The following is a 10,316-nucleotide window of genomic DNA, read 5'->3' as shown; positions in this document are numbered from 1 at the left end:
CAGAAGCTCTGTATATAGTGTATACATAATATAGTGATCACCAGTGACATACACAGGAGTTCTGTATATACTATATACACACGTGGTCAGAATTGTTGGTACCCCTCGTTTAATGAAAGAAAAACCCACAATGGTCACAGAAATAACTTGAATCTGACAAAAGTAATAATAAATTAAAAATCTATGAAAATGAACAAATGAAAGTCAGACATTGCTTTTCTGCTTCCACTGAATTTAAAAAAAAAATTAAACTCATGAAATCGGCCTGGACAGAAATGATGGTACCCCTGAATATAATGTGACAAAAGGGACATGTTAAATAAAGTTGTGTCCACTAATTAGCATCACAGGTGTCTACAATCTTGTAATCAGTCAGTGGGCCTGTATATAGGGCTACAGATACTCACTGTGCTATATATAGGGCTGCAGATACTCACTGTGCCTGTATATAGGGCTACAGATACTCACTGTGCCTGTATATAGGGTTACAGATACTCACTGTGCCTGTATATAGAGTTACAGATACTCACTGTGCCTGTATATAGGGTTACAGATATTCACTGTGCCTGTATATAGGGTTACAGATACTCACTGTGCTTGTATATAGGGCTACAGATACTCACTGTGCTTGTATATAGGGCTACAGATACTCACTGTGTTGTTTGGTGACATGGTGTGTACCACACTCAACATGGACCAGAAGAAGCAAAGGAAAGAGCTGTCTCAGGAGATTAGAAAGAAAATTATAGAAAAGCATGTTAAAAGGTAAAGGTTATAAGACCATCTCCAAGCAGCTTGATGTTTCTGTGACTACAGGTGCACATATTATTCAGAAATTTAAGATCCATGGGACTGTAGCCAACCTCCCTGGACGTGGGTGCAGGAGGAAAATTGATGACAAATCAAAGAGACGGATAATATGAATGGTAACGAAAGAGCCCAGAATAACTTCTAAAGAGATTAAAGGTGAACTTCAAGCTCAAGGAACATCAGTGTCAGATCGTACTATCCACCGTTGTTTGATCCAAAGTGAACTTCATGTAAGACGACCAAGGAGAACACCATTGTTGAAAAAAAAAATAGTAAAAAAGCCAGACTGGAATTTGCCAAACTACATGTTGACAAGCCACAAAGCTTCTGGGAGAATGTACTATGGACAGATGAGACAAAAATTGAAGTTTTTGGCAAGGCACATCAGCTCTATGTTCACAGATGGAAAAATGAAGCATATCAAGAAAAGAACACTGTCCCTACTGTGAAACATGGTGGAGGCTCTGTTATGTTCTGGGGCTGCTTTGCTGCACCTGGCACAGGGTGTCTTGAATCTGTGCAGGGTACAATGAAATCTCAAGACTATCAAGGGATTCTAGAGAGAAATGTGCTGCCCAGTGTCAGAAAGCTTGGTCTCAGTCGCAGGTCTAGCAACAGGATAATGACCCAAAACACACAGCTAAAAACACCCAAGAATGGCTAAGAGGAAAACATTGGACTATTCTGAAGTGGCTTCTATGAGCCCTGACCTAAATCCTATGGAGCATCTTTGGAAAGAGCTGAAACATTCTGGAAAAGGCAACCTTCAAACACGAGACAACTGGAGCAGTTTGCTCATGAGGAGTGGGCCAAAATACCTGTCGAGAGGCGCAGAAGTCTCATTGACAGTTACAGGAATCGTTTGATTGCAGTGATTGCCTCAAAAGGTTCAACAAAATATTAAGTTAAGAAGAAGAACCATCATTTCTGTCCAGGCCGATTTCATGAGGTTAATTTTTTTTAAAATTCTGTGGAAGCAGAAAATCAATGTCTGACCTTCATCTCTTCATTTTCAAAAATTTGTAATTTATCAGATTGAAGTTATTTCTGTGACCATTGTGGGTTTTTCTTTCATTAAACGAGGAGTACCAACAATTTTGACCACGTGTGTAGTGTAAGTGTACATGTAATACACTGACTCACCAGTGATGTCTCTAGGTGAAGTCCTTCATCTTCGCTTTTCTTCTTCATCTGGCACAGACAGCCATCACTTCTTCCAGCCAGGAATCATCTCTGCAGAAAATAACACACAGTTATTAATAACTGATCTCTTCTAGAGAATATTCCCACTTTCCCCCCCCCGACCTCTACACTACACCAGTTGAAGAAAAAAAGCAACATAGTGCCGTCCTGCACAGTAACAGGACCTCTCTTTTGTCCCATCCCATGGAAAACAATTTCCTAAAAAGTAAATTATATTACAGAAGTAATAATGTAATAATAATTGGAATCTAAAGTAATAATGTTCCCCACTGGTCACCATAAACTAATAAAGTATGTTCCTCAATCTGGCTCCCAAACAGTAATTAAGTCCCTTGTCTAGCCAGGCACCCCCATATGTCCCTTCTGGCCACCATTTGTCTAGTGTGACCCCTCCATATATTTATCCTAGCACATGTGTATCGAGCCTGCCCCCTCCCATATACCCATCCTAGCCCCCCCATGTGCCAGTCTGCCCCCCCACATATCCATCCTTGCCTCCATGTTTCCAGCCTGCGCCCCCATATGTCCCCCCCATATATCCTCCATGTGTCCAGCCTGCCCTCTACATATTCATCCTGGCCTCCATGTGTCCAGCCTCTCCCCTCATATATCCATACTGCCCTTACCCCCTGCATATATCCATCCTGACACCCCCCATATATCCAGCGTGCCCCTCCATATATTTATGCTAGCCCATGTGTATCGAGCCCGCCCCCCCCACATATTCATCCTAGCCCCCCCATATATCCATCCTGGCCTCCATGTGTTCAGCCTGCCCCCCCCCCCCCCATATATCCATCCTGGCCTCCATAAGTCCATCCTGCCCCCCATATATCCATCCTGGCCTCCATGTGTCCAGCCTGCCCCCCATATACCCATCCTGCCCACCCCCCTTTGCCTGGGTCCACCTTGGTTCCCCCTTGTGTGTCCTGCCAGGGCTCCCCCTTGTGTGTCCAGCCAGGGCTCCCCTCCCTTGCGTGTCCAGCCAGGGCTCCCCCCTTGCGTGTCCAGCCAAGGCTCCCCCCCTTGCGTGTCCAGCCAGGGCCCCCCCCTTGCGTGTCCAGCCAGGGTTCCCCCCTCGTGTGTCCAGCTTGGCCCCCCCTCGTGTGTCCAGCTTGGCCCCCCCTCGTGTGTCCAGCTGGGCCCCCCCTCGTGTGTCCAGCTGGGCCCCCCATCGTGTGTCCAGCTGGGCCCCCCTCGTGTGTCCGTCCAGCTGGGCCCCCCCTCGTGTGTCCGTCCAGCTGGGCCCCCCCTCGTGTGTCCGTCCAGCTGGGCCCCCCCTCGTGTGTCCGTCCAGCTGGGCCCCCCCTCGTGTGTCCGTCCAGCTGGGCCCCCCCTCTTGTGTCCGTCCAGCTGGGCCCCCCTTGTGTGTCCATCCAGCTGGGCCCCCCTTGTGTGTCTGTCCAGCTGGGCCCCCCCTTGTGTGTCTGTCCAGCTGGGCCCCCCCTTCTGTGTCTGTCCAGCTGGGCCCCCCCTTGTGTGTCTGTCCAGCTGGGCCCCCCCTTGTGTGTCTGTCCAGCTGGGCCCCCCCTTGTGTGTCTGTCCAGCTGGCCCCCCCCCTTGTGTGTCTGTCCAGCTGGGCCCCCCCCTTGTGTGTCTGTCCAGCTTGGCCCCCCCTTGTGTGTCTGTCCAGCTGGGCCCCCCCTTGTGTGTCTGTCCAGCTGGGCCCCCCTTGTGTGTCTGTCCAGCTGGGCCCCCCCCTTGTGTGTCTGTCCAACTTGGCCCCCCCTTGTGTGTCTGTCCAGCTGGGCCCCCCCTTGTGTGTCTGTCCAGCTGGGCCCCCCCTTGTGGGTCTGTCCAGCTGGGCCCCCCCTTGTGTGTCCTGCTGGCCCCCGCCTTGTGTGTCCAGACCATTACACACACACACACACACACCTCTTACCTTCCTGCGATCCCGTGCGGTGTCCTCCTTCTCCTGAGTTGCGCGCCTCCTTCACAGCAGGCGCATGACGATGACGTCATACGCCGGCCGGCGAAGGGAGACACGCAGCTTCAGCTGCTTCGCTGGGACGTGCGCCGCGGTGGTTCAGGTAATGAACGCTGCGTGCGCGCGTCCCTGCATACACTGTGCCTGCGCTTTTAAAGGGCCCGTGCCCCTTAAAACCGCAGGATTTTTTTTTGTTCTCTTCTCCCCCCTCTACTCTGCAGCAGGGGCGGGGCCCACCGGGAAATTTCCCGGTATCCCGCCAGCCCAGACCGACCCTGCATACTTCCCTTCTGACACACTACCAGTAACTTTGTCACAGTGTGTATATATATTTTGCAGTGGAGCAGTGTGTGTGTGTGTGTATATATATATTTTGCAGAAAGGCAGTGTGTGCGTAGTGTGCGTATATATTTTGTAGAGGGGTAGTGTTAGTGTGTGTGTATATATATTTTGCAGAGGGGCAGTGTGTGTGTGTGTGTGTGTACATATTTTGCAGGGAGGCAGTATGTGTGCATTTTGCAGAGGAACAGTGTGTGTGTGTGTGTATATATTTTGCAGAGGGGCTGTGTGTTTATTTTGCAGAGGAACAGTGTCTGTGTGTATATTTAATTGTAAAGTGCTGCGGAATATGTTGGCGCTATATACAGTACAGACCAAAAGTTTGGACACACCTTCTCATTTAAAGATTTTTCTGTATTTTCATGACTATGAAAATTGTACATTCACTCTGAAGGCATCAAAACTATGAATTAACACATGTGGAATTATATACTTAACAAAAAAGTGTGAAACAACTGAAAATATGTCTTATATTATAGGTTCTTCAAAGTAGCCACCTTTTGCTTTGATGACTGCTTTCCACACTCTTGGCATTCTTTTGATGAGCTTCAAGAGGTAGTCACCGGAAATGGTTTTCACTTCACAGGTGTGCCCTGTCAGGTTTAATAAGTGGGATTTCTTGCCTTATAAATGGGGTTGGGACCATCAGTTGTGTTGTGCAGAAGTCTGGTGGATACACAGCTGATAGTCCTACTGAATAGACTGTTAGAATTTGTATTATGGCAAGAAAAAAGCAGCTAAGTAAAGAAAAACGAGTAGCCATCATTACTTTAAGAAATGAAGGTCAGTCAGTCCGAAAAATTGGGCAAACTTTGAAAGTGTCCCCAAGTGCAGTTGCAAAAACCATCAAGCGCTACAAAGAAACTGGCTCAAATGAGGACCGCCCCAGGAAAGGAAGACCAAGAGTCACCTCTGCTTCTGAGGATAAGTTTATCTGAGTCACCAGCCTCAGAAATCGCAGGTTAACAGCAGCTAAGATTAGAGACCAGGTCAATGCCACACAGAGTTCTAGCAGCAGACACATCTCTACAACAACTGTTAAGAGGAGACTTTGTGCCGCAGGCCTTCATGGTAAAATAGCTGCTAGGAAACCATTGCTAAGGACAGGCAACAAGCAGAAGATACTTGTTTGGGCTAAAGAACACAAGGAATGGACATTAAACCAGTGGAAATCTGTGCTTTGGTCTGACGAGTCCAAATTTGAGATCTTTGGTTCCAACCACCGTGTCTTTGTGCGACGCAGAAAAGGTGAACGGATGGACTCTACATGCCTGGTTTCCACCGTGAAGCATGGAGGAGGAGGTGTGATGGTGTGGGGGTGCTTTGCTGGTGACACTGTTGGGGATTTATTAAAAATTGAAGGCATACTGAACCAGCATGGCTACCACAGCATCTTGCAGCGGCATGCTATTCCATCCGGTTTGCATTTAGTTGGACCATCATTTATTTTTCAACAGGACAATGACCCCAAACACACCTCCAGGCTGTGTAAGGGCTATTTGACCAAAAAGGAGAGAGATGGGGTGCTACGCCAAATGACCTGGCCTCCACAGTCACCAGACCTGAACCCAATTGAGATGGTTTGGGGTGAGCTGGACCTCAGAGTGAAGGCAAAAGGGCCAACAAGTGCTAAACATCTCTGGGAACTCCTTCAGGATTGTTGGAAGACCATTTCCGGTGACTACCTCTTGAAGCTCATCAAGAGAATGCCAAGAGTGTGCAAAGCAGTCATCAAAGCAAAAGGTGGCTACTTTGAAGAACCTAGATTATAAGACATATTTTCAGTTGTTTCACACTTTTTTGTTAACTATATAATTCCACATGTGTTAATTCATAGTTGTGATGCCTTCAGTGTGAATATACAATTTTCATAGTCATGAAAATACAGTAAAATCTTAAAATGAGAAGGTGTATCCAAACTTTTGGTCTGTACTGTATATTATGAAAACCTTGATATATATATATATCAGATATCTGTACTTGTGTGTCACTATATAAATATCCTGAAAGGACTAGTTGGAGCTGGTTATAGAGGTGGACTTTCAAATTGTTTACAAGAAGGAGACAAGACAAAGGATTCAACATGACACCTCCCAAAAGAATATCCTGACGAATGAGGAGAATATCTGGGGAGGAAACACTTAACCCCATAGGACAAGATAATGAGACTTATCTATACCATGGGCCAGAGACTACTGTGACTGCTCAATTGCCTCAGGGCGACACCCTATTGGGACCTTCCTCCATACTGAACATATATATGTTATGCTGGAATAATAAACACATCTTTTCTGCGCCATTTCTCTTCAAGAGAAGTTCAGTATCTGACTCTGTCTGTCCGATATCAAAGCTTCACGTATACACTTGAATAAGTTAATTTGGCAAGGGATAAGCAAAGGGTTGGGGTCCTTTGAACCTCACTTCCACAATTGGCGCAACCAACGTGGGGCACCACACGGGCACCACACCAGGGCAGACCGAATGAAGGTGTCCAGCTGTGGATCGTGGATGACTGGATGGGCCTGATCACCCCGCTTACACGGTAAGTCTAGTTAATTACACTGTAATTACAGACTTGCTTGTGTTTCCAGTCATTCATAGATTAGCAGAGGGCACAAGTCGGTCTGTTGTGGTAATCCTTAAGTGGGGGTAGGTGTGACCCTGCTGGTGTTATCGAAACCCACTCACATTCCAATCCACTGTAACCTTTGCTTATTCTAATTTGTTTGTTTGAGACTGACTTAGTGGATGGGCTGTCGTGTGTGATTTGTGAACGGAGTATTCTCATGGATGTACATTGCATCTCCATATACCTCCTGTTCTTGAGAGAACGTAGGGGGGATGATGTGAGGAAGGTTTAAAAAAAAAAAAAATAGAAGTTTTGCAGTTCTGTATCGCTCCCTAAAAAAAACTCCTGTTCTTGGAAGATAGAACGTACGAGGGTAGGAAACAGAAGCTAGGCTGGCCAGCTAGTATCTGCGGTTATTATAAGGAGATTATTCTGTTTCATTGAGTCATACTGACACAAGAATTCACTTTGTCTGGTCCGTCTTTCTGTTTGTATTGTGTCAACGTTCGTCAGCCATGCAGAAATTCTTGAGACTGTTCACAAAGAAAGTTGGTGTCAAATAACAGCTATACGGCTCAGACACTGGTGGCCGGCCAACAGGGAAGGGGTTAAGTATGTTGCTAGGGTTAAACAGTTAATGGACATTGTATTGTATGAATAGGAGGGGAAGACTTCAGCAGGGGCTGTGGAAAATAGCTTTAAAGAGAAAAAAAAGGGGGTAAACTAGAGGAAACAGGTTTATTATCTGCGGCTATGGCAAATGACATAGCAAAAGAGGGATGGGAAGAGGAAGAGAGAACAGATGATAATGATGATGTATATTACATGTATGTTAAGCACCATGTTTTTAATGTTGCTTTGAAAACTGTTGAGCCACCACCTTATAATGGCCTCAGGGGGTGGACATGTTCTAGGAGTGATGTGCAAACTTTAGACTGTCTGGACAATGGTTTACATTGTGGAGTTCATAGACCATCCCCCCTCCTCACTGATTTTGTAGCCACAGCGCCTTCTCTTGACTGTTCTTGGACAGACACGCCACCCAGGTGCCCTCCCACCTTTGGAATGCATGACTCAAAGGAAGTCCCACCCAAAGGTACTTCCTGTGGTGGCCATCTTACTCCACCCGGAAGGCCTGATAACAATGAGACGACAGACATTCCAAAGCCTAATGCCCAATTAGTTTCTCCACCAGTTTCTATATATTCGGTTGTGACTATGCAAGGACAATATTACACCCCACCTCAGCAATCTACCTCAGCATCTCCCCCACCTCCGACACCAATGTTCCCAGCTCTTACATCACCTGTCCCTCAGTCAGGTGAAGGGGCTCCATCTGTTGCCCCATCATATCAACATGTGGATAATGGCAGCTTTGTGTCGGGCCCCCCAGAGGACTGGGATCCTATTTTTGAGAAAATGATTACCCAGTGTCAGACAGGGGCTGGGGTACTAATCTCTGTGGGTGTAGGGAACATGGTCACTCAGCGGGTGGATGCTATAGTGAATGCTACCAATAGCCACCTGCAGCACAGGAGTGGCCTGGCTAGAGATATTGTCATGGCAGGGGGAGACAGTATTCAAAGGGAAAGTGATAATATTGTATGACGACATGGTCCTTTCCAGCCTGCAATGGTCACAGTTACAGAATCAGGTGATTTACCCTGTAACACTATTATTCATGCAGTGGGGCCCATCTATGACCCTTCCTATCCAGATAATAGTGCACGGCTCTTGTGCCAGACTGTACACGCAGCATTAGACATTGCAAACAAGGCTGCTGGCATTAAGACTATAGCACTTCCTTTAATTAGCTCCGGTATCTTTGGATACTAAGCCTTCTTGCCATCTAACCGAGATACGTCTAGTCAGTAAACAGACTGACACTACAATGCAATGAAAGATGCTTGTCAAACACATGTGACTCCCATCACACCAGTACCAATTAAAAATGATGGGGATGAAGAAGAGTTGCTGCCAGGCCTACCTAGACCACCATCTAATTTAACCCTTAAGCCTATCACGCCACCACTTGCTCTTGGCAAACCAGAACCTATCATGTATGTAAAATTCACACCGACTCAGGCCATGACACTCTGCAACCAATTGCCAGACCCAGAGAAATAACCCATGCCTTTCTACCGTGCAGTTTTGGCTATTCAGAAGACATACTCAGCTACGTGGCAAGATTTGTCCTCTCTTGTGTCTATTAAAGCAGAAGAAAGCAGTCACTGCCATGTTAACTACAGATGAAGAAGATTATCCCATGATGTCTTAAGAGAAGGTAATCTTATCGCCTATGGTCATAACATACCCAGCCATATGTATGACTCCTTTGAGAAGCTAAAAGAAAACATCGTATCTGCCCCAGCCTTGGGCATACTTGTTTATATCAAGCCCTTCTACCTGTTTGTACACGAAGTCAAGGGACATGCCTCTGGAGTTCACGCCCAGAAACATGGAGGCAGCATGAGACCTATTGCCTACTACTCAGCAAGGCTTGATCCTGTTGCCAGAGCCGCCCCTCATGTCTCAGAGCTGTTCAGTCTGCACACTTGCTTCTTGACAAGACGGCTGATGTGATCCTTGGACATGAAACCCGTGTTATGGCTCCTCACGACCTCAAGGCTATCCTTGCTCAGACACAGCCAAGATTCCTATCTGCGCAAAGACATGTCCGTCTTGAGTGTTCCCTTTTGCTTCCTGAGAACATCACTCTCCACAGATGTACAGTACTCAACCCTGCCACTCTGCTGCCTCTTTCCAGGGGGGATGATGTGGACAATTCTCCTCCCGTTAATCTTAGGCCCCATGATTTTGACCCAGACGGCCCGAATATAGATCTTCTTGAGCATGATTGCATTGAACAGATGATGTCAGAAGTACAACATAATTTGAAGATCCAAGAAGAGCCCCTCCCCAATTCAGACCTCCAGATGTGGACAGATGGCTCTAGGTTTGCTGATAAGCAGGAAGATTCCACACGGGCTACGCAGTAGTCACAATGGACCAGCCTGTCTCAATAGGCCCATTGCCCCCGTCCATGTCAGCTTAGGAGGTGGAGCTAGTTGCATTCACAGAGGCTTGCAAGGCAGGGGAGGGCAAGAAGATTAATATCTATACGGATTCGAACTATCCTTTGGTGTGGCACATGATTTCTGTTATCTGTGGAAGAACAGAGGATTTCTTACAGCCACCGGGACACCCATCAAACACGCAAGTCTTGTAAAAGACCTTTTGGAGGCATTGAAGTTGCCAGAAGAAGTAGCTGTCATGAAAGTCCGAGCACACAGACGCTTGGATACAGAAGAAGCCCTAGGTAATCATTATGAGGATGAAGCAGCCAAGGGGGCGGCCCTTTAGTGGTGCCCAGGGATAGAGACAGCAGAAGTGGCACGGCAGGAACAACAAATCCCAGCCCAAACAATGGTTATGACAAGAAGTCAGAGACAAATCCAAGATCAGAAT

Source organism: Phyllobates terribilis, unplaced genomic scaffold (genome assembly GCF_046119375.1).
Source record: "Phyllobates terribilis strain yellow unplaced genomic scaffold, ASM4611937v1 Scaffold_1__5_contigs__length_1240528914, whole genome shotgun sequence".
NCBI classification, from domain to species: Eukaryota; Metazoa; Chordata; class Amphibia; order Anura; family Dendrobatidae; genus Phyllobates; species Phyllobates terribilis.
The sequence above is the reverse complement of the archived record's forward strand: the minus strand, read 5'-3'. Positions refer to the sequence as shown.